The sequence below is a fragment of the Megalobrama amblycephala genome, linkage group LG5 (genome assembly GCF_018812025.1).
Source record: "Megalobrama amblycephala isolate DHTTF-2021 linkage group LG5, ASM1881202v1, whole genome shotgun sequence".
Lineage (NCBI taxonomy): Eukaryota > Metazoa > Chordata > Actinopteri > Cypriniformes > Xenocyprididae > Megalobrama > Megalobrama amblycephala.
In genome coordinates, this window is record NC_063048.1 from 22,328,526 (window position 1) to 22,354,436 (window position 25,911).

At 37.7% G+C, this 25,911-nt stretch overlaps 1 long non-coding RNA gene across 2 annotated transcripts in view; it reads right to left on the reverse strand.

The window, feature by feature from the left end:
• Window positions 1–16,182: 16,182 nt before the first annotated feature.
• The window catches only part of LOC125268787, a 63,992-nt gene continuing 54,263 nt past the window's right edge, over window positions 16,183–25,911 (reverse strand). For both annotated transcript variants that reach the window (XR_007184966.1, XR_007184967.1), the window contains exons 3-5: window positions 22,943–23,067; window positions 22,451–22,508; window positions 16,183–16,907 (exon numbers count right to left, since the gene is read on the reverse strand). This is a non-coding gene — a long non-coding RNA (uncharacterized LOC125268787). The remainder of the gene's footprint in view (window positions 16,908–22,450; window positions 22,509–22,942; window positions 23,068–25,911) is intronic.

Here is a 25,911-nt window from a genome sequence, read left to right on the forward strand (position 1 = left end):
GAATTCCTTGTATGGGCACTTCTCCCTGATAAGCGTGCACACACACATCTCCCAGAGCAAGAGCACGCCCATCAACGCGATTCGTTCGGGATATGGAAGCAGAGAGATTTTTCAACAATGGCAGTGTTCTAATTCAGGAGCTGCACCCTTCAAAGGCTGCATACATCATCGAGGAAGTCTCATTTAAGAAAAATAACTGTTAGATTGCAACGTAAGAAAGAAATTACAGTATTTTACACCTCACAATTAATATCAATCAATTTTTATTACGGTTACTTTTCTTAAATATTATATCCTTAATGAAGTATGCAGCCTTCAAATGCAACCTCCGGAGGACGCAGCCTCCGAAATGAGATGCAGCACTTGTCACCGAAGGTGTGTGTTTTTGGTTGTGAGGGAAAGATTTACTTTTTTCAGCTTCCCAAATAACCCAGCGTCAAGGGAAGAGTGGATGAAGTTTGTTTTTCTGGGGCAGCAACAGAGTTGTGCACGTATGTTTGTTTGTTCCCGGGATTTCGGTGATGAACACTTTGTAAACAAGTCCCAGTTCGGCGCTGGATTTGCAGATCGTGAGTAGTGAGTAAAGCTACATCAGATGTCTGTATTTTGATGGCAATCGGGGCGCAAGTGCATATAATGTAAACAACACAAACGTGTTTTTGTTCCCTTTTTATTTATAATGATGTCGCAGCTATCAGACGATCTCTATGCAAAAGCTGCACACGCTCGTGACTCTTTAGCTCTGACGGCAGGCATGCCTCCAGGAGAATGGCTTACCCAGGACCCTGCTTAGAAATCCATGCAAGGCATTTTACTTCATGCCTAAATTTTAGAACAACATGTTGCTCTATTCAATACTCACCCTCACATCATTCCAAACCTGTAAGAAGGATGTTGGTGTCCTGACACCATATATATATTGTACTTACCCTTTTAATATTGACTACTTTAACCACTTCAAATTATGAGTAGATTGTAGCTATACAGATTCAAAGTAGCTTCTCTAACACTTTGGCCCTGTTTACACCTGGTATTAAAATGCATTTTGGTCGATTGGATCACAAGAGGACGGTGCTAAATACAGGTGTAAACAGGGTGTAAAACATTTAGAGCTTGTCCACTTTCTTACTTTGATAGGTAGTCAAAAATGTAGCGGTTTCGTAGTGGAAACGCTCATGTGGTCGAATGTGTTCAAACAGCCACTAAAGATGCCGACTCTTCGCCTACTGAATATTTATGGGAAGTGCGCTAGCCAGACAGGATTTAAACTTTGTCGGTGGAAGACCCAAGTTTGCTTTGAAGATGAAAAATGTACCAAGCACAATGTTCTCTCACCATTCCTGATTTCTAACACATACTCACAGTGTTCGGTGTGGTCTTGCGGCTGTCAGAGAAGAAACGAAAGCTGCTGCTCTGCATGTGTTTTTTCGTCTTCTACAGGTGCAATCATATTTTGTCCATTAGATCGAAAGATCTGGTTGAAAGTGGACAAAAGAGACGGGTGTATACCAGGTGTAAACAGGTATGTGTCTCCCTCATCCACTTGTGATCCGATCAATCAAAACGCATCTTAATTCCAGGTGGAAACAGGGCCTTAGATACGATTAGCAAGCAGATACAACAGCATTTTGGGACTGATATCAATTAGTACACAGGGAACCACAGTTAGGATACAAGGAATGTGGGAGTTCACAGCCAGAAGACATGCTTAAGATGCAGCCATGAAAGTGCTTTGTGTAGATCTGCTCTGGTAGATCAGACTGGCTTAGAAATGATAAGTGAAAAGATGAAAAAAGAAGAGATGAAAAGTGTAGACATCTTAGCAAAAATAAAAAGATGAGATTTTCTGCTTTATTCTGCTCTTATTTTTTGTCTTTCCCTCCCACCCTGGGTCGCAGAGTACGAGAGAGACCATCATTTATGATTTAAGGCTGAGGCTTCATTTGAGACGCGTTTCCGCGCTTTTCCTTTTACCCAGTCAAGCGGCTGGTTAACAAGCACAAGATTAAAAACACATTTCTCAATAAACATCCTGGTCAGAGCACTTAAATGGACACTGCATTGAGATCGAAAGCACATTAGTCTAAATACTAAAGCCCTCTCGCCGTGCTTTCAATTCGCGAACTGTCCAATGAAAAACAGAATTAGACTCGACGACTATCACCATCTAATGGACTAATAACAAAATCTGATAAAAGCTGTTATCAGTGGTAGAACTGCAACACAGAGGACAGAGGGGAAAAAGAAAGAAAGGAAGAATAAAAAAACTTGCTCGCGGTAGCAAGCTTAATGGTTTTTCACATAGGGGAAAAGGGTAATTTAAACAAGTACATTTTGTGCTTATTGAGCTTGTTTTGTCTCGTTTGAGACTGAAAATGGGCCAAATCCTTTTTTTTTTCTTTTGAGAATGAGAAAAAAAAAATGCAGTGACAAAGGGGGGGCTGCTATGAAAGAACAGAAATATATAAAAGCCCAGGCCGGGCTTGCTCTGTTCTCAGTGAACAGGCACTAGCGCACACACACCTTGCCTTTCTCTTGTCCCCTTGGTGTAATTACATGAAATTAAAAGCATGTGGCTCTTAATGCACTTGTTATTCTGAAATAGAGCCTCAATACAACATACCCCCATTTTCCATTTCTTCCATTTCTCACCAAGATGGCATTTGTAACCTCGGTTCAATAGGCCGCCAGGCATGCGTATAAAAATTCCCCGAAATGAAGAGTTTAGACAGAAAACAAAGAGTTAATCACTCTCGCATCTCCTTTCCCCTACTTATTTATACTCGCCTCTTTAATAGATTTTACGATAAATTAACTGCATTTTACTTTACAGAACAGACTCCATCAATGAGGCGGGAGAGCAGGGGGCATCGGGTTACAGTACAGGGAACTGACTCGGCACTCTGAGCAGATGCAATTAGGCCCCATTAGCCAGAGTCTAATTAGCCGAGGGTTATGTTGATATTTGTGTTTTGTTTCCGAACAGCATCTCCAAAACCAGCGCCGGGAGACGCGAAAAGAGAGAGGAACGGGTCAATAGAAAGTAATCCGAAAAGAGAACGAGAGAACGCATGATAGCGGAGAAGGGAGAGGAGGAAGAGAGATGGAGAAAACGAGCGAAAGAGAAACGAAAGCCCTCGGCTGAGAGAAATTAAATTGATCTGCTTGAGGTGCCACATTTAATTGTTAGGCAACAGAGGGACATGACATTTTACCTCCTTTCTTACTCTCTCTCTTCCACTCTCGCTCACTCGTTCTCTCTCTCTACTCACATTAGCTCACCGCATCGCCTCAAATTCTCTAGCTGGAGGCAGACAGTCTACCACACGCTGTCTCCTTGTCCACACGTCCAAACCCTCACGCCCCCCCACCCTCATTCATACACACATACACACACTGGACGTGACCCTGACTCATCCTTCTCTGTCCTTCTCACTCATATGCTCGTCATTTTCAGCACTTTTCAGTGCTTGCATCCTTTCCGTGTCATAAACTGTTAATATCAGAGTGTTTTGTTCTATTTTTTTTCATGAGAAACAGTGTAAAATGCAGAATAAAAACTATAGCTGCTTTAAATATTAAGAGACTCATTATTCTAGAATGACATTTTATGCTTCTTTTGTTTTGTTTTTTAACAATCATCCAGCCAGCTGCCAAGAGCAGAGTATTCAGAACAATTGGGTTCATTACAATCAATTACAGTATTCATCAGATAAGATAAACAGAGCAGTTCATCAACATCAGACACACAAAACAAACACTAATACGCACGAGCACAAACATGCCAGACCCTTGCATTCCCTCTCTATGCACACAGACACATTTATCAATCTAAAATATCTCAAATATTTTCAATAATTTAAATCAGGATGTATTAATATATTTGTAAGTTCTAATTAAATGTGATCGAAATTCATAATAAAAATAATATGAATACTTATCAAATATAAGTAAGTATTTTACATGCAACTTAAACTTCATATAAAAACATGAATACAATAAAATTAACACTACAATTAAGACAAAAATGAAGACTGTATATTACCACTCATTAATTGAACTACAAAATAGCTTTACAGCATTGTTTTTTAATATAATATAATATAATATAATATAATATAATATAATATAATAATTATGTTAATTAATAATGCATTAAATAAAATTTGTTCAAATGTATTAATAAATATACATTCAAGACTAATAAATGCTGTAAATTATCATTCAGTTCTAGTTCATGTTACCTATTGCATTAACTAATATCAATGTGTGTAACCTTCTTGTAAAGTGTCGCCAAGATCAGTTTCATACCAGATAGACAATTACTTAATCTTTAACAGAGCCTCTATTTGTCAGAATGGCAAATCATGGAATAAGACCCAGGATCAAGACAAGGCCACAATCCTCAGTCTGTTTACAACAAAGAGAATCAAGCGTGCGGCTGGTTATGTATTGCCAGAAAGTGCCTGGGGGGCTATCAGGTGTCTGCCCTCTGCACACAAACTCCTCACAATCCAAAAGATGCTGTCCACCTAACCCCGCCATGGATCAGCCCACAGCCATGACAGAATCCTTAATAAAATGCTTTTGATGGAGAGTGGATGGAAGTGTTTGATGCATACAGATGATGTTTCTCACTCTGGAGAATAACTATAATCCATCTCCTGGCAACACTGGACATCTGCTTTCAAAACTTAGAGTTTGACGTTGTTTTTTAGCATTAAGGATGAAATCTTGAATAAGCAGATCCATTTAAAAGGGTTGTACTGTAATACAAGTTGGAGAAAATCAATAGTGTAACAGAGGTTAAGGGGTGATTACCAAAAGGCTCCGATGAGAAAAACTGAACATAACCCTAATTTTACATTGTGTGTATAAATATAATTTTCTCTGGGCTAAAGTGGTGTAAATGCTCTGTAACTCACCATTTATGCACTATGCAATAAAAAGAATTACAGAGAGAGAGAGAATGAGAGAGCGGGAGAAAGAAGAGGTAAAATCAATGGCTGGTTCTTCTGTCCACCCGTTCCCTACAATATTTGGTTTCTTGGGGCATATTTGTTTCCACAGAGGCTGAGCATAAAGGCCATTGAATCGAAACGTCAATTCATTATCTCAGAGAGGCAGCTCCTAAAGCATCAGGCTCTTCCAGGAACAGCCTCACCTCAGGACCTGCATCGCTGTAACCAGAGTGCATATGAAAATAAGAAATTAATGCATCCTGATTGATCGACGCCCTTTCTGATCTATTTCAGTTTCAGATTAGAGAGGATAAAACGCTTTTTTTTTTTCTCCTTTTTTTGTGACACAGAAAGAGTTTATGCAAGCACATACAAAGAAAAAGGGTGAGCAAAATTTCCCAATTTTTATAAAAAAAATAATAATAATTCTTCAAACCACGATAAGAAATTTGCTGAAGTAGCCCAACTAAAAATCAGACTTTAATTTGCTTTCAATAATAATAGACCATGTAATCATCACTTGAATATCACACTCTAGAGACTTACACTGTGACATTACAGATACTTTATATAGTGTAGCTTTTATATTATGCACGATATTTATACAAATTTATGTAATTATATTTATGTATTTTATATTTATAAAAATAAAAAAAATTATAAATACTTTAACAAAAATAATATAAATACACATATATATATATATATATATATATATATATATATATATATATATTTTTTTTTTTTAAATAGATGATGTTTTAAATATATATTGTGTATTTATAGATATTATTTTTGTTTGTGTATATATATATATATATATATATATATATATATTATTCATTTTATATAAATTATTTATTTATATAACAATCATTTCTGAACATGTGTATTAAGGGTTAAAGTCAATCAAGATACCTTGTAAAAAGCTGTGCCTATAGCTATAATCTTAGATGAATGATCAATAAATACTTCATCTGTAAGTAATAATGGATGGGTTAAATGAAGTCCATTACTGTCATCATATGTGCTCATAATTATCGTAATAATGTGTAATTATTGATTCATGATTGTGTTTTAGACTCTGAGCCGGCAGAAATGGAGGTGGGAGAAAATGTAAGGATGTCTTAGCTGTGCAGACAGTCGCGGTGGGGTACAGGCGTCTGTGGCCAACCTCCGTTGACATCCATCCGTCCATTTTAACCGCCCTGCACTCATTTTATCCATTCGTATTACTCTCTTCCCTCCATTTCACGTTGGCTAATCCAACTCTTGGTTCATGTTTCGGTCTCTGAAGGGCAATGCGGCACTGGGATCTGATATGGACCTTATCGCCAGCTGGTTCATCCACCATTTACAAATATTTCTTTGTAAATAACATATCGTGTTTTTATGTAACATCCCAGAGGGAAGACGGAAGACCCTCTTGGGTGCAGAGCTGGGGGTCAGTATTGAACTCAGTGCATCTGTCTGGGAATTCGTAGAAGTTTGCCAGTCTGTCAGATCCGAGACCAGTTCGGCATTTTGTGTTATTGCGACATGAAGTGAAATTAGGTCTAGTGAAGCAGATATAAGACGTAACCATCTGTTTGGTGTCTTGACATGGGACTTGAGAGAGTATGTGTGTGTGTTTGGATTCCTCAAGAAGGCCCCAGCATTGACAGTCCCAAAGGGGGGGAGACCGCCTTCTGTTGCCGAGGGCGACAACCCATCCTATAAACCCCCCTCCGTCGCCAGTCCCTTGTTACCCCATAATGGACGACGCATGTCATCAGGACCAAAGGAACATCCCTAAGGACCCCTCTGGGGCTGCCCTCTCCCTGCCCGCTCCCCTTGACTTCTGCTGCTTAAAACATAATAAATAATCCTTCATTTGACATCCACTGAAATTGACTAGTTTAAAACTCATCATTACAGGCAAGTCAAGTCTGAATGAACAAGCAACAGACTGCATTTAATACGGGAATAAAGTGGACAACAAAACAAGATGTTAAATTTCACTTAGTTCTGCATGATAATTTGTGAGTGAAAACAGAATAATAGTTGGTAAATAACCATGTTGGTGTCAGTTTAGGACTTTATAGTGACAACAAAGTCTCAAACGGCTTGAAGGGGAGCAATATTGCCAGTCTCTTTGGATCACATTGAGCTAGAAAGTCTTTGCCAAATGTGTCTAATGCAATATGAGTCAGGCCTTAATAGTATGGAAATTATACACAATAAGACTCTGGACACCACAAACCATTGTGAGAATGTGTGTGTGTGTGTGTGCCCCCATGCTAATTGTGTCCAATTTGGGTAGTCGCCACCTTGGACTCAGACTGCGACATGTTAGCTTCATTAGCAGATTCAATGTAATCACCACACTCTAAAATAAACAAACAGAGTAGCGAAAGCCAGCTCTCAGTCATTCTACCAACGTACGCCAGCCAGCGCTGCAGCTTTTAGGGCCTGCATTTACATGCAATTATCTTCTTATATAATTAAGCACATTCGCTTAACGAGCACCTTGCAAACGGATGGCGCAAATGAGAACCTGAAAGAGGGAGAGATAGAGAGCGAGAGAGAGAGTAATTAGATGTTGATATGTCTGTGTTAATGGAGGAAATTAAAGAACATACAGGATTGAATAGATGAAGGGAGAGACGGGGAGGAAGATGCTGATCGAGAGGCCGAGTTTGCTATCCAAACAAACCAAGGTGGCTCATTACATACATGTTGAGCAGAACTAATATCTAATCATTAGCACAAAAACAAGTAAACTCGAACAATCACACATCTCATTTACTGCAAAAGGGAAAGCGCCGGCTCTCGCTCTCCTGTCAGAAAGGAACCGGCGCCTTTTGCTACCGCTTGCCATACCTGCGGCTCACCTGCAGCCAAGACCTGCTCTACCACAAAGCGCCCCCTTGTCATGTCCCAGTGCCATACTGTCACTATGCAGGTCGCCTCCCTCTCCCCTCCACAGTCAAACTGACCTTTTCTTACAGCCACATAATACCTTAAACCCCTCAAAGGCAACGGCATTGTGCTGCTAATATGGGTCCTTCAGCAGACCCCAGGTGTAAAATATAATCCAACCGGGCCAGGCAGGGTTCAAAGCCTCGCCTGCTTTTGAATGCCTGCCAGAGTCCTATCGCCATGATTGCTGTAGCTCACGCTGAAAAGACGATACAAACTATGCGCGTCAGTAAGAATATCTGGCCGCCTTTGTTCCACTGAGCCTGTCGAACACTTTATCAGCCCTGAGTGCGGATTACCTCAGGGAGCACCCAAGCTTTCTATCCCCCCACAACACGAACATGACACCCACCCTCCAACAATGCAAACCTACCGCGTCCTCCCAGGACTAATTGGCGATGTTCACCTTAGGATCAGAAGGAGTCAGGCATTGGAGAGTCAGCTGTTGTGTTTCAGATTGGGAAAGAGGAGAAAGACGACTGAAAAGAGGAAATGGTAAGTATGAAAATCTTTAAGTGTGGTTTTTCTGAGAAAGTGTTTGTCAAGCTTTGACAACTTGACTTCACATGTTCTGTACAGTTTCTCTGTAACTCTTTTTGTGTTGCCGTCTATAGTGCTGAGAGGTAAAGGGACATTCCCAGAACGTTCCACAGCAGGAAACAGAATGAATGGCTCTTGTGAGTGTTGAGAGAGCCACGAAGACTTGCAGAACTTGGTTGCAGTGCCCTCATCTGGTAAACCGAGTAACTGACTTTGACAATTGCCTGTTAAAAATAACACTATCATGCTGCATACAGCATACAACACCAGTACTTAAGTTGAACACTTAAGAAGAAATGGTACACTATTTAGAGCTTGTATACATTTTGGTGAATAGATATGGTGTGTTTCCTCAGCTATGAGCACGTTTGGCTTTGTGAACTAAAATAAATTCTCTTCAAACACATTTTAACTAGGTTATCTAATTTGTCTACTAACAATGTCCAACAGTAAACAGGTCACAGGAGATCATTTTCTGAAACAACAAATGTCATTTACACAATGCGTGTCAATACAATACATAATTTGAGATGTGGTGGAAATTGGATTTCTTAAAATAGGATGACCTATTTTCATATTTTTTTCACATGTTTTGCATAATTCTTCATCTCAAGCATGCTCTTCAATGACACTGTTGTCTACATGGTAACCGAGTAGGCCTATACTAACCTCACAAAAAAGACTGAGGCAAAATTGTGGGTTGTGACGGAAACGACTCCACAGCTGAAGGATGGTCATAATACTGTATGTGTAAAAAATAATATAATATTATAAATAAAATAAAAATTTGTCATTTGCTTCCAGTCGTGTGTGTGTGTGTGCACAAGACTTTCAATTTATTAGCCGCTATAGGGAAATAACGAGAAGAATATCAAAGTGCAGTAAACTGTAAAACTGTTTGCGCTACAAACCAGCGTGTTTATAATTAAGATAATACATTAAAATAATATGGTAAGAAATACCAATTTGCAATATCAAGCAGCATAAAGAGCTGTTTTGTACAGCTAAAAATAGCTGGAAGCAAATGACACCAGAAGCTATACACATTAAATTTACAAATGGCCGCCCCCGCTGTTACCTGAAAAATAAGGTGGACACAGTGTGTATTTTAGCATTAAAAATCTTAACGTATGAAAAGTAGCAAAAATAAATTAAGTCATGAAAAAAGTACAAATTTGTTAAATTTTATAAGAAAAAAAAATCAACCCATGGGACGTAAAAGTGTCTTTATAGCTTAAGAAACACCAATATCAAGTATTACATATACTGAAATGTATATTCACAATAACATATATACTGAATTCTCTTCAAATGTAATAAATGCTTCATACATTTCAAACATTGCAGAAAGTTTCAACACCAAGTTCTCACCATTGAAAATTCCAATACTACAATACAGCTGAAAAGTTACTGCAGGCCTCACAGTGCAAGTTTACATGTGACAGTTTCATAGAACGATCAGGAGCTGTTCACTTGTTTTGTGAATACAAGCAATGCACCCCTAGAATTTCTGTCCTCTCCTCTTTTTCTCTCATTTTCTCCATCCCCCTCTCCCCTTGTTCCCCACCGGGAGGGGAGACAGTCCAAGGTCTTTCATTTGTTCTGTTATTATGCCCTCTCTATGCTGGCTCATTTTTCACCCAGCTTACATTAAGTATTGATATTGATTTCTTGTAAATGCTGCTGCAATGGACGGGCCGCAGTTCTTTTGTGATTGTTCTGCTTTACCTGTGGGTAATTCATATCAGCTATGCTGAGGGCAGGCCCTCTGTGCCATGGTGTCCAGATCGAACATGCCAGCACAGCCTGCTTGAAGACATTCGTCATAATCACAACTGACTGTAAAATCTAGGTATCTGTACCGGCTTCGAAACTACACAACAGCGCAGTAAAACTGACACGAGACGTAAAATATAAATATAAGTATATATTACAGACATACTTTGTGTTACTGGACACAGCTGCAGTGCGCCAGTTCAATCAATTGCTTTCATTCCTTAAATCATGCAACAAAAATCTCTCACAGAGCTGTATTTATTCTCTAGAGCCCACAGAGAGCTCCTTAATGCCATCGGATGATTTAATTTGTGTCCCGTAAGCAAATGACTGTCAGTTAATATCATCTGAATAAGCCAATAGGGGGTTTCAACGAGTGAATTACAACATGGAACCCATCTGGTGGTCGTGGACGCCAGCATAACACAACAGCATACACACAGTCAGCTGCAGCTATGGTATAGTAGAGCCCGAGGCTATGTTGGTTAGCAAGCCGAACCTCTTCTTCACCCGAGGTTAATGGATGAGGTCGGGCTTAAGGATTTACTCTCATAAAGGAATATTCCAGTTTCAGATCAATCGACAGAATTTGGTAGCATAACCTTGATTACAAAAATATATATTTTTAAATTTATATATTTTAACTCATCCCTCATTTTCTTAAAAAAGGCAAAAATCAAGGTTATGGTGATCATTTCTAGAGGATTTAGCAGCAGAAACGTGAACTGTAAAATGTTTTAAAAGCATTTAAATTAATTCTGTTACAATCTGTTTTGTTGTTGTTGTTTTTAGGTATAAAGCTATTTAAATCATTGTTTTTAATAGTAATTTTAGAGTTTATGGCATTACAAAATAGCTTATTTTGCAACTTTACCCCCCCCCCCCCCCCCAAAAAAAAAGTAGGCATTTTTTGCACACTAAAATAATGTTAACACACATATTGCTAACTTCTTGTGACTAAACCTTTGAAACAGTGAGTACTTTAATATTTTATAGACCTGTTCACTTTCATTGTAAGTGCCTCGCCGCGAGCCAGATTTTTGCTAGAGGAAGTTAAAATAAATGTTTGTGGTAATCAAAATTACACTAGAAGTTTAGTCTACTGAGCTTAACTTACATATCTTATTTGTATAAAAATAAGTTGTTATCTGAACTCTTCAAAATAACTTCACTGTGAAAGTAGACGAGTTTGTTTTTCAAGAAAGTAATATTTCAGTTTTTGAAAATTGCATTTGAAAATTGTTTCCACGGCAAATGTTTTTCAATGTACATGCAAACCCATGTAATGCATACAGTACAAAATCACGAGACATGCCACAGTTGTTTTTTTATGTATAACATGCCACCCAAGAGGGTGAACAACATCATGGCGACAGCGATCATCAGGATTCAGTATTTTGACTGCATGTGATAACCAAGATGGAGTGTTTCGGCTGTGCTTTGAGTGGGCCATCCTCCTCTCTGGCTCATCCTCCACCTCTGTCTTTCCACGAGCGAGGACTACGTCTGCTATAATAGGACAAACCCATTGAAGTTCTACAGGAGGCCATTTTGCAGATAGCGCTCATTAGATCCGTTCATTCCCGGTGCCAAAGTGTTGATCCTACCAATCAGATCTCTCAAACTCTAGGAGCTTATATAACCTTGGTCACCATCCAGCTCTCTCTCCATCTGGCTGCATTAGACCGCTCCACTTTACAACGCACTCGTTTTCTCATAGAGTGCATTCGCTTTGTCTGTCACGGCAGCGCTAAGATCTCTCTAGCTCTCTCCCTCCCCCTTCCCACCTCCTCTCTTAACTCATTTTTTTAATCTCTGTGAAAATGCCGAGCTCCTGCCCGTTATTACTGGGGCGGGTGTGGGCCGACAGACAGCTGTGTTTGGGCCACTTGTTCCTCAGCTGTGGCTGATTGCAGGCCTCATGCTCAAGTGTGTGTGTAGAGGCCTGATCATGCGGCCGACTTGCTGCCACTCGCCCTTCTGATGTACGGTTCAAACACCGGCAAATTGACGTTAATCAAATAACACGGAGGCCCAGAATCAAGCTTGTAAAGTCCCATTTTAGAGCCATGAGAGAGAGAGAGAGAGAAGGGTTCTTTTTATTTTGCCTGCTAAGGGTACAGATTTTGAGGCTTGATTTAATTTCCTTATGTGGGAGAGACCAGCACCCGCCATTGTTCTGCACTTAGATTGAATAAGGCAGTTAGCCAGCACTAGAATGAGAAGTACTACTCAACTCCATGGCAAGCCTGATTGCTCCGAGATACATCTATATCAAGCCAATACCTCAAGAGTACAGCAGTTTATTGACTAATGCAGCTCTCGGAGGACAAAATTAGGTGCTGTTCATTATGAATGAGTCCGGTTTTCAAGCAATTGACATTCATGAACTCTTCACGAAGATGCGCTATTACTGGCTCAGAAGATGATCTCTTTTTTAAAACTTGAATTGTGATTGGGTATTTTTTTCAAAAGTTTGTAGGTATAGGTGCAAAAGATAAAAAAGTAGTAGAGAGAATCAATGAATTATTAATAATTTACTGTCATTATGAGAATAACGTAATCATGCAATCAATAAAAAAGTAACTGTAGTCTGATTATGAGTATTTTAAAATGTAATATAATATAATTAAAAGTACTGAATATTTGGAATCTGATTACGTAATCCAGTTTACATGTAATCAGTTACTACCCAGCATTGCTTACATACACTGCCCGACCAAAAAAAAAAAGTCGCTGTTTTGATTTCAATAGGCAAATACTAAAGAGTCTATGGATGGATCATTGTTACAGTGATTATTATTTTTCTAGCATGTTATATGTTTGGCAACGGTTCTTTTAACCCTAAAAGATGGAGTGTGTAGCTTTTAATTTCTTAAACAACCATGTTTTAAGATGTATCATGGCCATATTCCAGTATGACAATCTCAAGATTCATCAGGCTCAAATTGCGAACAAACAGCGACATTTTTTTTTTGGCCGGGCAGTGTATATATAGTCAAGGTTCAGTTTATACACTTAGATAACGAATACTGTCAGTCACAGGCGATCCACACTCCAATCCAGAAGGGGCAATGCGCAGTAATGCAATGCTGTTTGCTAACCTCCACAACAGGAAATGCACAGAAGAAGAACAGATGATATAGATATGCGTGTAATCTCTCAATCAGTGTTTCAACTGCGGAAAGACATCAATAACAGCTTGATAATAATATCTCACGTACCATTACATTTACCTCAGGCAAGTCATTTACTGTCCACAGCATGTTAGTTGAGAGAAATAAACTCTAAAGGGAAGCATTAATATTCAGTTAGTAATGTTGTTTAGTTTTGAGTGTTGATTATTATATCTAAAAATAAACAGCAACTGGTTAACTGATTCTTGTCTTTGCTTGAATGTTAAAAAGACTGTATCCATGTTCTTCTCTAAACCAACAACACCATTAGCTCCAGCAAGGGTCTACCTGGGAGGACAAGAACTACAAAAGGTTGAAGTATTTAAATACCTTGGGGTCTATTTAGATTCAAAACTGTCCTTTCAAAAGCATGCTCAAAACATTGTCAAAATAACTAACTTTAATATAATGAATTTTAAACATATTAGAGCATCTTTGACAGACAGAGCAGCAATCACTTTCCTACACTCAATGGTTCTGTCTCATATTGAGTACTGCATTACCAGCTGGTCATATGCTGGTTCTTCTGTTATTAGACCTGTTGAATCATGCTACAAAAGGGCATTGAAAGTTTTGGATAAGAAGCCTTTTTCTTACCACCACTGTAACATTCTTGAGAAATATAGTTTTTTAAGTCTCTCAAAATTTAAAACATTTAAATCTGCTTGTCTGATTTATAAAGTTATTCACAATTTGGCTCCTCCCCCATTGAATGAGTTTATCAAGCAGAAATCTCTTAGTGGCTCTGGTTTACGAGTAACGTGAGCCACCGTTAGAGGTGACTGTGAGCCCCCATTTAGACGTACATCCTTTTCTCAAAACGTTCTATCATTTCAGGGCTCAAGGTTTTGGAACAGCATTCCACTTTCAGTGAGGGAATGTACAACTTTTCTTACTTTTAAAACACAATTGAAACGGTGGTTGAGAGAGACCCAAACATGCGATCATATGTGAACTGTATTATAATTAGTTAAGTTTGTAAGATGGGCCTGTGCAATATCCATATTTTATTATTACTTTTCTTTCTCTCTTAGACTCGGTGCAATACAGATGAACTGTAAATGATTTTCTTTCTCTTCCTCTAATTAAATTGTCGCTGTTCTATTGTGTATTTTAATATTGACTGTTGTATTAGCGTGTCTGTCTTTGTCTGATTGTGTTGCATATAGTTTTTCCTTTCTTTCTTTTTATGTGTAACATCTACCTGCCAGGGGGTCTGCAGATGGAAATTAGCCTAAGGCTATAATCTGGCATATTTACATTTGTCTTAATGTTCATTAATATGCATTGTTCTCCCTTTTCTTAAATAAATAAATAAATAAATAAATAAATTTAATAGTTTGGGACCTTGTTGTTAATTGTTACCTTTAATATTATAGTAATGTGCAAGAAAATGCTCCCTTTATATAGTTTACAGCATTAGCTGAGATAGATTTTTTTATCCTTAAGAAAATGATAATTATAATTGAATTTATTTAAAGAGAGAGACAGAATTTGTTCAATAAACCACTGTTTAATAAAAAAAGAAGGAAAAAGAAGCAATTTTATCCCCCGCTGTACCGAACCCGTACCGAACCGTGACTTCAATACCGAGGTATGTACAGAACAGTCATGTTTGTGTACTGTTACACCCCTAATATTATATATATATATATATATATATATATATATATATATATATATATATATATATATATATATATATAGCAGTGTATGGAGAATAAACAAACATAGCTAAAGGCGTAGGATATTAGTATTCAGACAGAAATGAAGACACACAAACTTCTAAAATGCCAGCTATATAAAAAGCACAGAGTAGTTTTAGATATACTGTGCAATGGGTGCGATTTCCATAGCGTCTGAATTCCTCAGAAAGCCACAAAAATCCCATCAAATAAACATGAGGTGCTCAGCAAACAATGCCCAATAGTCTTATTCCTCTTAAATAAAACTACTTCCACTGGCTGTACGGAGGCTTTAATATTGCCTTAAATATTAAACGAAAGAACTCTGGGCTCATCTATTTTTCATTTATTGGGTACAAATGTAAGACATCATCAATCTTAGATAAATTACTGACATTTTCATCTCAAATAAAAAAGGGTACACTTTATTCTGAGGGAGAAAGAATTGGCCGTCGCCACCTTCAGGAACATTATATGCGTCTAGGGTGTTTGAGAAGGCAGCGGATTTTTATTTCAAAACAGCTCCCTGATTTTAACCATTTAAAGCTGAGCAACACTGAAAAAATGGCCCTCAGCATAATATGCTGCTACACTCCGACTTTATGATAAGCGTGGAAATTTCAGTAACCACAGAAGAGTTTTGGGACAAGATGTTTTCACGTCTGTATTGGCGAGTTAGACGCTACGAGGGAAAAAATTGAGGCCTTTAAGAGGTAAACCTTCCCTTATTTCATACCGGCTTTTGAAGAATAAATTGTCAAAGAATTACGTCTGAAGTATTTACAAATGACGGCTGCAGAGGGAACTTAGCAGCATGTGAATTCATTAGTCATTTAATACAGCCATAATTATATTGTGTTTGAATCGTATATTTCTGAAAGGTGAGATCGGTCAATGTAGGCCTGAGGGCAGTCATGGTGTAATTACAACCTGATATACAAATGGGGCCCGTAATGGGGGAACAGTCACAGCCGCCTAGCCTGTGGTGACCCCACCAGAGGATTACCATACAGAAGGGGTGAGCCTGTCTCTCAAAAAATGAAGGGTAAAAAAAAAGAAATCGAGGTCTCTCAATCCGAGGGCCTGGGGTTCAGATATCTACCCCCCCCCCCCCCCCCCACACACACACACACACACACACACACACATCTACCCGCTAGTGAACCTGGCGCGGGGCGGTGACATTAATCTGAACAGCGCGCTAATCCGTCATCGCACAGGTATACAGAATGTTGGGAAAACGGGTACAAAACCAGGCAGTGGGATTTATAACAAAAGCTGCGACGTGCTCAGTTAATTCACCTCTACGGTGCTGACAGGCTACTGCCACATGCATAATTCACACGCTAAAGATGGAGAGAGCAAGAGAAAGTGACACACACACATACACACACTCACACAAACCTGGCATTATAACCAGGCCCAAATCTCTGTCTAGCCTTCTTTCCTCTAATTTCCTCAGCAGGATGGATGAATATTTGTTTATCATTCTCTCTCCTTTTCCCAGTCAGCTCTCTACGGCCCTCGCGCCTCATTTGCATAGGTAGATTGAGATACAGTGTGAATAACGAGATGTGGGGTGAAAGGGAACATGGGGTTTGTGGTTGATGAATCATTCTCTCTGGATGGAGCTGCACTTCTGTAAATGTTTGATTAGTTGTAAATGGAATACTGTTAGATTTTGAGGTTGGTAGGTTTAATGTGGCTTTTGCATTGGTTCAGTGCCAGGAAACGGACTTCCCCAATGGGTACCAAACCTGTGTGTCTGTTTTCTCTTTAGATGTTTGTAATTGCCTCTAGGAGATGCACTGCAAAAAAAAAAAAAAAAAAAAAATTAATTACATTTAAATTAAACAAATAAGAAATAAAAAAAACATTATTAAATCAGGATTTTATCTTGAATGTCAGTTAAAGTTTTAAAATATAAAAATATAGAACAATTTGAATGCAATACATTTATTTATTAAGTAAAACTGCATTCAATATGAAGGGAATAAAAGAAAATATGAAGAAAAACTGCATCCGATATGTACTTGGAGAATATATTTTTGTATTATATAACCATCAACATATATTATATAATCATTACCCTTTTTCTTAGCCTTTTTCTGTGTATAAAACAAATTTAGCAATATGTTGTGAGGTTTATGCTTAAATCAAAATGAATTGAGTAAGACAAATAAACTTAATTCAAGATATATTTTTGGAAAATAATATTATTTTACTCTCTTTTTTTTTTTTTGCCTAATTTTTAAGGGGGGAAAAATTACTGATTAATAATAATCCACTAATGTGTCCTACAATTCATATAAATACTTGAAAAATGTTACACTTTTTCTAACATTCCAAAATATTAGAACACTGAAATATCAGGAGTGCTGCAATGAGCTGTACAGGAATCTCATTTAATCTCTCACCTGCCGTTACCTGCTTGAGGAGACAAGTAATTAGAGAAGTGGAAAGATATTTTTCATTAACTGAAGTTTTGACACCTTTGACCGTTAATCTAATTTTTACACCTTTAATTTCATTTCTGCCACGTTCATCTCATTTCTAACACACACACACTCTCTCTTACCAGCCTTGTCAGACTGCACTTTTCCATCTTTTCCTCTTAATTCTCCATATGAAACATTTCTCCTTTTCTGGGAAATTTATAATGCTGTTGTTAACCTAGTCAGCTTGAAAGGTTAATTCTAGAATAGCAGGGAAATGTTTGTTCACGTATGTGTGTATATGTGTTGGCACCGGGTCAGAGACTCTTTGCACCCCCACTTCCCATGCCCTGCTATCCTGCTGTGTTTCCCCCAATCTGTTTGCCTTCCAGTGGTGACCTTTCTTCGAGTGAGATGTATTAGGCTGGTAGCTCATGCAGGAACAGTGCATTAGGCAGCATCGGCCACGGCCCGGTGACAGCCGCAGGAACTGTAGGCTAATGGCTACAGGCTTGCAGGGAAAGTTCCCTCATGAATCAGTACTGCTAATACTAATGCGGCAAGGTTGTTGACGCCGGGACATCAATGTCGCTCAGTCTCCCCCCGCTTACATTTTTAACTTCCTATCTCTTCATTACCTCATCCACTTCCTTTACTAGCTTCTTCCAGTCACTCATTCCCTCTTCAGTTGTCCGTTATCGGCACGCTCCTCTTTTCTTTTTCCATTAACTTCTTGTCCTTTTCCTTTCATTTTTACTAACCTCTTAACTCAATAGCCAGTGCGCTCCTCCCTCATACTTGTCTTTTCGTGCTTCTCCTTTAGAGGGAATTAGATATGGAGGAAAAGGGAGAGAGAGAGTTAAGCAGCTCATTACTTTGCACTCTGATTGGGTGGAGTGAGTGAGCTGGGCGATAATAAAGCCTGAATTTTTCAATACGGTTAAAAATGGGTCTGTGACAGCCGAGCTGGAGAGCAAAGGGCCGCCTTAGACAGCGCACAGAGGGCCACCGAATTAGCAATACCATACATCATAAAATCTAATTAAACCCGGCTGCACGGCCAAATGAGCTCCCTCACTCTCCCGCCATTCTATTAAACGAGCTGGAGAGGGCTGACTGAATTATTCACAGTGAAAGATTTTGCATTTATACAAAAATTGTGCACTTAATTGTCCATGCTATATTACAGATTTGGCCTTATGTTAACAATGAGCCTTAAGCACACTTAGTGGGCCGTATCCAGAGTGTGACAGAGCTTATGTGGCCGCCGTGGTTTAACCAGGATGAACACTACACTACGATTAGAGACGACGCTCAAGCATGGGAGTGTCATCGTAGGGCTAAAACAACCAATACATTTACGTATTTACAACATTTAAAGGGATAGATCATGCGAAAATGAAATTTCTTTCATTATTTGCTCACCCTCATGTCATTCCAAACATGAATGAGATATTGGTAGCACTTTATAATAAGTATACAGTAATAAAGTACTTACAAATCATTTGCAAAATATTAGTTTATAGTTAATTCATAGCTTATGTACGGAGCCCCGCACATGACATGCAAGAAAAAAAGTTAATTGTGCCTACTATTTTTTTTCTGCATGTCATGCGTGGGGCTCCATACTTATATTCTGTAGTCTCTTTTTTAATATATTACTACACTCTAAAAAATGCTGGGTTAAAAACAACCCAAGTTGGGTTAAATATGGACAAACCCAGTGGTTGGGTTAAATGTTTGACCCAACCTGCTGGGTAGTTTTATTTAACTCAACTATTGTTTAAAAATGACTATATGGCTGGCTTAAAATGAGCCCAAAATATGTTGGAAATTAAAAATCAGACACATAATTACTAGAGGCAACAATAATATCAAAAGGTGAACATTCATTAAAAAGCAATTTAATACATGTTTATTATTTAATTATTATTAATTAAACATATTAATAAATGTTAATTTCCAACCTATTTTGGGTTCATTTTAAGTGATCAATAAAGTAATTTTTAAACATTAGTTGAGTTAAATAAATCTACCCAGCAGGCTGGGTTTAAGATTCAACCCAACAGCTGGGTCAAAACAACCCAATCGCTGGGTTTGTCCATTTTTAACCCAACTTGGGTTGTTTTTAACCCAGCATTTTTTAGAGTGTAGGCTATATACAAATAGTGAGTTCTTCATTCAATGTCACTGTAATTAACAAAAATATTATTGTTAAATTAGCTCATATGTAAAGAGTTAGAAAATGTTTTTATGCTTTAACAACTTAACCATATAAGTGATGTACAATATTTTAGTGAAGTTGTTGTTAATGGTTATTAGTGTTTTTGTAAATATTTCAAGGAACACTTGCAATTAATGTTCAATAAAGGTTCAATACATTTTCTGTGACCTAATCTAAACTATTTACGGTTAATAACAAAGCATAAAAAACATAATCTAACTCTTTACATATTTTGATAATTACAGTGCTAATAAATGAAACGAATAGTTTGCAAATGATTTGCAAGTACTTTATTGCAGTATACTTAATATAAAGTGTTACCGAGATATTTTCTTCTGTGGAACACAAAAAGATTTTTTAAAGAATGTATCAACTGTTTCTGTCCATATAATGAAAGTCTATGGGGACCAAAACAACCAATCTTTTGTGTTCTGCAGAAGAAAGAAAGTCATACAGGTTTGGAATGACGAGAGTGAGTAAATTACCGAATTTTCAACTATTTTTACTTCAATAAAACTACATGATATGATTTTGACAATAAACCGATGTATAATTCAGTCAACAAATGAGACAAAAAAAAACCAAACAGATGCAACAACAAAAGCCAATGATGATTATGATGCTGTGCGATAATCTGGTTGGTTTGAATTAGGACAGGTCCGAAACTGAGAACTGAATACATGTGTACAGTTGCAAGTGAGAGGCAAAGTCATTTTGTGTATTAGTGCTTGTGTATTTCAGGGCCGAGGCTAGGAATTAAAGAGAGAAAGAGTCATCAATCACAACACTTTCACGTTTTTTTCCACCATAACATTTTTCAATCAATGAGCCATTTCACCATATTCCAGAGAAGGGACCTTTGTCATTATAGCTATTGCTTTTTTACCCCCTCTCGGGCTGTGTCTTTCTCCCCCGTTCCTGCCTTTCCCATCTTCCGAGCTTTCCAAAAACACAACTTTATTATAGTCGCTGTCAATACAGTAATAATAAAGAGTGTGTTTGTAGCTGAGGCCTCCGTAATACACTTTTAACAAGAGCGCCGCAGATGCGTGGCCAGTGAATATTGAGTTTTAAAACTCTTCAGCGTGTGATTTGTGGCCCTGTCAGGGTGAGTATTTGTCAGTGTCGGGGCGGTACGGGCTCGTGTTGACAGTTTGCTGGTAAGTTTGGAGTCTAGAAGGCTAAACTCGCTGATCAGCCATTACAGAGAGTCGGTCGGTGACAGTCAGGTGATGGATCTGTGTTTATCGTGGGCTGGGCTTTGCTGCCAGACATTATTATAAAATAAAAGGTAATTTTGTCAGGTTTCAATCAAGCCAGCCATCATTTGTCATACTATCGTGTTGGCAAGCACGTCCTTGCGGTGATGGATTGTTGTGGCGCGGTGTCTCGTGAAGCTGGCTGCTGTTGTTAAAGTCGGGAGGCATTAGCTGTAAGAGCTGTTTGTTGTGCGTTATCTCTCTGCAACTGACCCCATGAGGTCTTAATCTCTTTTTAGCGATGGAGTGTAGCGCTTGCTTTAGATTGTAGTCCTACATGCTGTGTGACATCTCACCTCGCTCTGCTGGACGTATATATAAGCCTTTGTTTAGCTGTTATACGCTCTTGCCCTTCTTATTTCTATCTATATTTCTTTACAGAGTATTCCCTATAGCTCAGTGCTTTGGCTAACTCTCTCATTCATCCACCTAAGATCACAATTCATGAAAACTATCCCTGTCTTTTCGAGACAAACACTCTATTCAACAAAACCGTGGGGGCATCTGATGAGCTTTAACAATCCTTGATCAAACTGATCAGGTAGGAGGGCTAAATAAAATCAAATGTCTAATTCTTCACAAGTCAATTGTAACGGATGTTCCGAATCTACTGACCTGTTCATGAGCATAACCTTGGTTATTTATTTACAGGACCTAACCAACACAGAAAATGTTTCCTCTCATTCAAAAGCAAAATGTGTCAGGATCAAAATTCAGTCATATTGCAATGTATAATGGAGCACTGTCAGGTAACTTAAAAATGTGCTTTGTATGGTAACATGAAAATAAACTTGTTTTATTAATCATTTTAATAATATATAAACCTAACTACATTAGGTTACACCAATAAAAGCCATTTTTAAGGGTTAGATCAGGTATTGGGCTCTGTTAAGTCTCACCAAGGCTGCATTTATTTGAACAAAAATACAGTAAAAACAGTACTATTGTGTAATATTAGTACAATTTCAAACAACTGTTTCCTATTTACTCATCTGATAGCAAAGCTGAATTTTCAGCAGCCATTACTTCAGTCTTCAGTGTCAGTTGGTGCTTCAGAAATCATTAAATAATGCTGATTTGCTGCTCAAGAAACATTATTATTATTATTATTAATGTTGAAAACGGTTGTGCTGCTTAATATATAGAAATGTATTTTAAGTAGAAATCTTGTATATCTTTTTTAAAAAGGGCCTTTGCTGTCACTTTTATAAAAGTATTAATCTTTCAAAATAAAATAAAATAAAATAAAATAAAATGACTGACACCAAACTTTTAAACAATGTTGTGTCTCCTTAAATTGCGTGTTCTTTTTAAGTTTTATTATGCTTTATTAATCCGAGCTTTCAGCAAATCACTTAGATGTGTAACAAGAACAGTTAATTTAACAAATTAATTCGACCTCATACCCAATTAAAGTTAATTTGACCTCTTACCTTGCTCATCAGTCTGTTTTGGTCTATACACCTGCATATTTCAGCATCACAACGCAGCCTTTAAAGACAAGATTTGAAGAGATGCTGTTTTTTCTCAGGCTACAGCATATTCACCTCCTAATGATTGTATTATTTCTCTCTTGCAGGTAAAGTTTCCAAACTGTTGAACAAACTCTCTGAACAGCAAACATACCACATATCATATTAGCTTTAGCACATCATAGCCATTAGCACAACTAGACACAATTTATGTACTATTTCAAACAAGACCATTTTCATAATGTGAGTCTATAAAACCTAGTGTTAAAGTCAGTATCGTATTCACATTTTCTGATTTGAAACATTTCAAACTGACCTTCAGAGTGGCTCAGTCCACAGACAGAGCAGTAGTTAGAGTTGTAATGGGCTTTTATCTGTGATTAGCCGCTAGCTGCTCTGTCACATTTAAGTCTGTAATGCTTTAAAAGTATTAACATTAATATTCATGCACACCTGCACAGGAAGCGCTGTGGTACCCCAGGACTTCAGGTTTGACTAAAGAGCCACCATTACTGCCTGGCATTAAGTTCAGTCTGATGGCAGTGCTGCCCTCCGCCATGTCATGGTTCAAACTCTGCCTGAATTCACCATAGAGAAAAGAAGCCTTTTAAATAAACAGCATAGTCAGATATAGATTCTGTGCTCAAACACCATGTAAAAATCATATAGAGAGTTTTTACTGAAACAGTTGTGGTTCTGTACCCTTTTTCTAAAACAAAGAGCATATGTAAATTGAAGTGGACATCACAGTAGAACCTTCAATAACCTCAACCAATAAGCACATATATGCTAAAAAGTAATGAATTAGTGAAATAATAATTGACAAATGTGTGAGTTTTGGCTGGTTAGCAGTGTAACAGGTGTTTTACTGCATAATATGGTGTAGATATCATGGGTGTTTCATTCCAAATTTATGAAGAATAATTATTATTTTTATTTTTTTTTATTATTTAAAATGGATTGCCTAATAAATAATAATTATAAGTGTATTTAAAATATTATTATTTATAAATTAAATAACAGTAATCATAATAATTATAATTGTATAGGTATATAATTTATAAAGTTTTCACATTCAGACAAAACTATAAGCATGCACAGAAAGTTTGGTTAGTCTGCGGCTGCTGTAGTCAGAGGTGGACACTAACAGAGTACATTAACTTGAGTACTGTACTTAAGTACACTTTTTGACTATCTGTACTTTACTTAAGTATATTTTTTTTCTGGACACTTATTACTTTAACTTCACTACATTTGAAAGAGAAATATACTTTTCACCCCACTACATTTCTATCAAGGTCCTCGAAAATCGTTACTATGTACAGCTTTGAAAGTCAGTGGATGATTTTTTTTCTTCTCTAAAATGTGATTGGGAATTTTTTTGTATTTTTTTTGCAGACAGCCTATATTGGTAATCACTAGGGCTGTGAATCTTTGGGTAGACAGTGATTCAATTCGATTCACATTTCATAGGTGTTCGATTTGATTCAAAAACGATTTCTGCAAATTCAGAACGATTCGAGACGATTCACATTAAAATTCGATGCGGTTCGATTAATTTGATTCAATTCTGCATTTTGATATGCATTTATAGGGATATTGAAATGCTTCCCTCAACATGTCTTAGTCAGGGTGTGAATTACACAGTGGCCTTCAGGAGGTCAGAAAGTAAGGGCAAAAACAAACAAACAAACAAAAAAACCTTTTGTCCATTCTTAATGTTAGTTCATGTTAGTTCTCAATGATGCTACATAACTTTATTTTAACAGCCTATAAAAATTGGCATTTGTGGAAATTTACATAAGCCAAAACTTTAAAAGGGCTTTAAAGGTATTTTTAGGCCTAGTTCATGTTAAATATAGTGGAGGATAGTGTTAAAGGCTACACAACCTTATTAAACTGTTCCAGATAGGCCTACATTAAAATACTAATGCTTACATGGAGAGACTATCATGCACTTTCCCAACTAATCTTAAACTAACTTTTCTTCACAGAATAGTTATAAAAGCCATCTTTGTTCTCTTTATATGGAACATTTTCCTTATGGTGATTCTGAAAGAAAACGCGCTGGGTTTCTACTGTTGCTATAGTAACGAACGCAACTTTAACGCGCATCTCCTTGATAAACCGCGCGTTCTTATTTTAGTGTTGTTAATGGTATAGTTATTTCAGCAGTTTCCTCGCACATTCAGTTTAACAACATTAAGTTCATAATTTCATTTATAATTCATTGAACTGTGCGTATGCATTTAGACACTTACATTATGTATTTGCTCCGTCCAATGCAAAAAAATGCGCGCCTTGAAACTGCTCAGGTAATGTCAATGAACCATTTCCGACTTTTCCACGCAATAAAAGCGTTTTATTTCAACAATAGTGACCGCGCAATGACTTGGCTGCTTTAACAATGGCTTGAGCAGTTTGACTCAGGACTATTGCTGTCTTAATAGAGAACTGTCATATGCTCATGTGAACAGCAGTGGTCGTCCTGAGGAGAGCTCAAACGTGGGCTACGGACTGAGCGCGAGCACAATCCAGTGAAAGGCGGTAAAGTGCAGCCGCGCGTGTCTGTGAAGGAGAGCTGTGAGGGCGAATGATGGCGCACAACGTCTCCATCAAATCGCGTATGTAGTTATTTAATGTTTATATATTTTAAAGCACTGAATCACTAGTGATGGGCAGATCGAGGCTTCGTGAAACACTGAAACAGTTGAAGCAAATGTGCCGTAATGATTCGAGGCTTCGAAACAATCTGACACCCGTCTCCACGGTGACCCCTAGTGGTCAGAACAGTGTAAATGCAACAAAACTCAGGCCAAACATGCATTAAAAATACCCTTTAACAAATGTATTGCAAAAGTTTTATTGAAAGTAAAATCAATCAAATGGAATTAACTAATCATCTAATAGATTAAATATAGAGTGTCTGTATAATATGTGTTCTTTTATCAATTTTAAAGGCTTGTTTCTTTGTTCCATGGCTCAAGCTAAACAGGCCAATAAGAGATTAATAACTACCATTATTAATTTTAATTATTCTAATGTATAATTAAAACATCTACAAATGTATAAAACTGATCGGAGATCAGGCAAAACCATAGGGTAAAGCCCTAGACACTTGTTTAATAGTTCTCAGTGAATCTGCATGATTCATGGGCTCACTTTATCATCGCCCTCTATCGGTGAACCACTGAAATTTCGAACAGTTCGAAAAAGTGATGACGTAACGAAGCCTCGTTTACTAAAATCACGTGACTTTAGCAGTTTGATACACGCTCCGAATCACTGATTCGAAACAAAAGATTCATGAAGCTTCGGAGCTTCATGAAGCAGTGTTTCGAAATCGGACATCACTATGAATCACTATAGAATCGCGATTAATCCGATTCTTTGCATTTTAAATCGATTATCGACCGAAATAA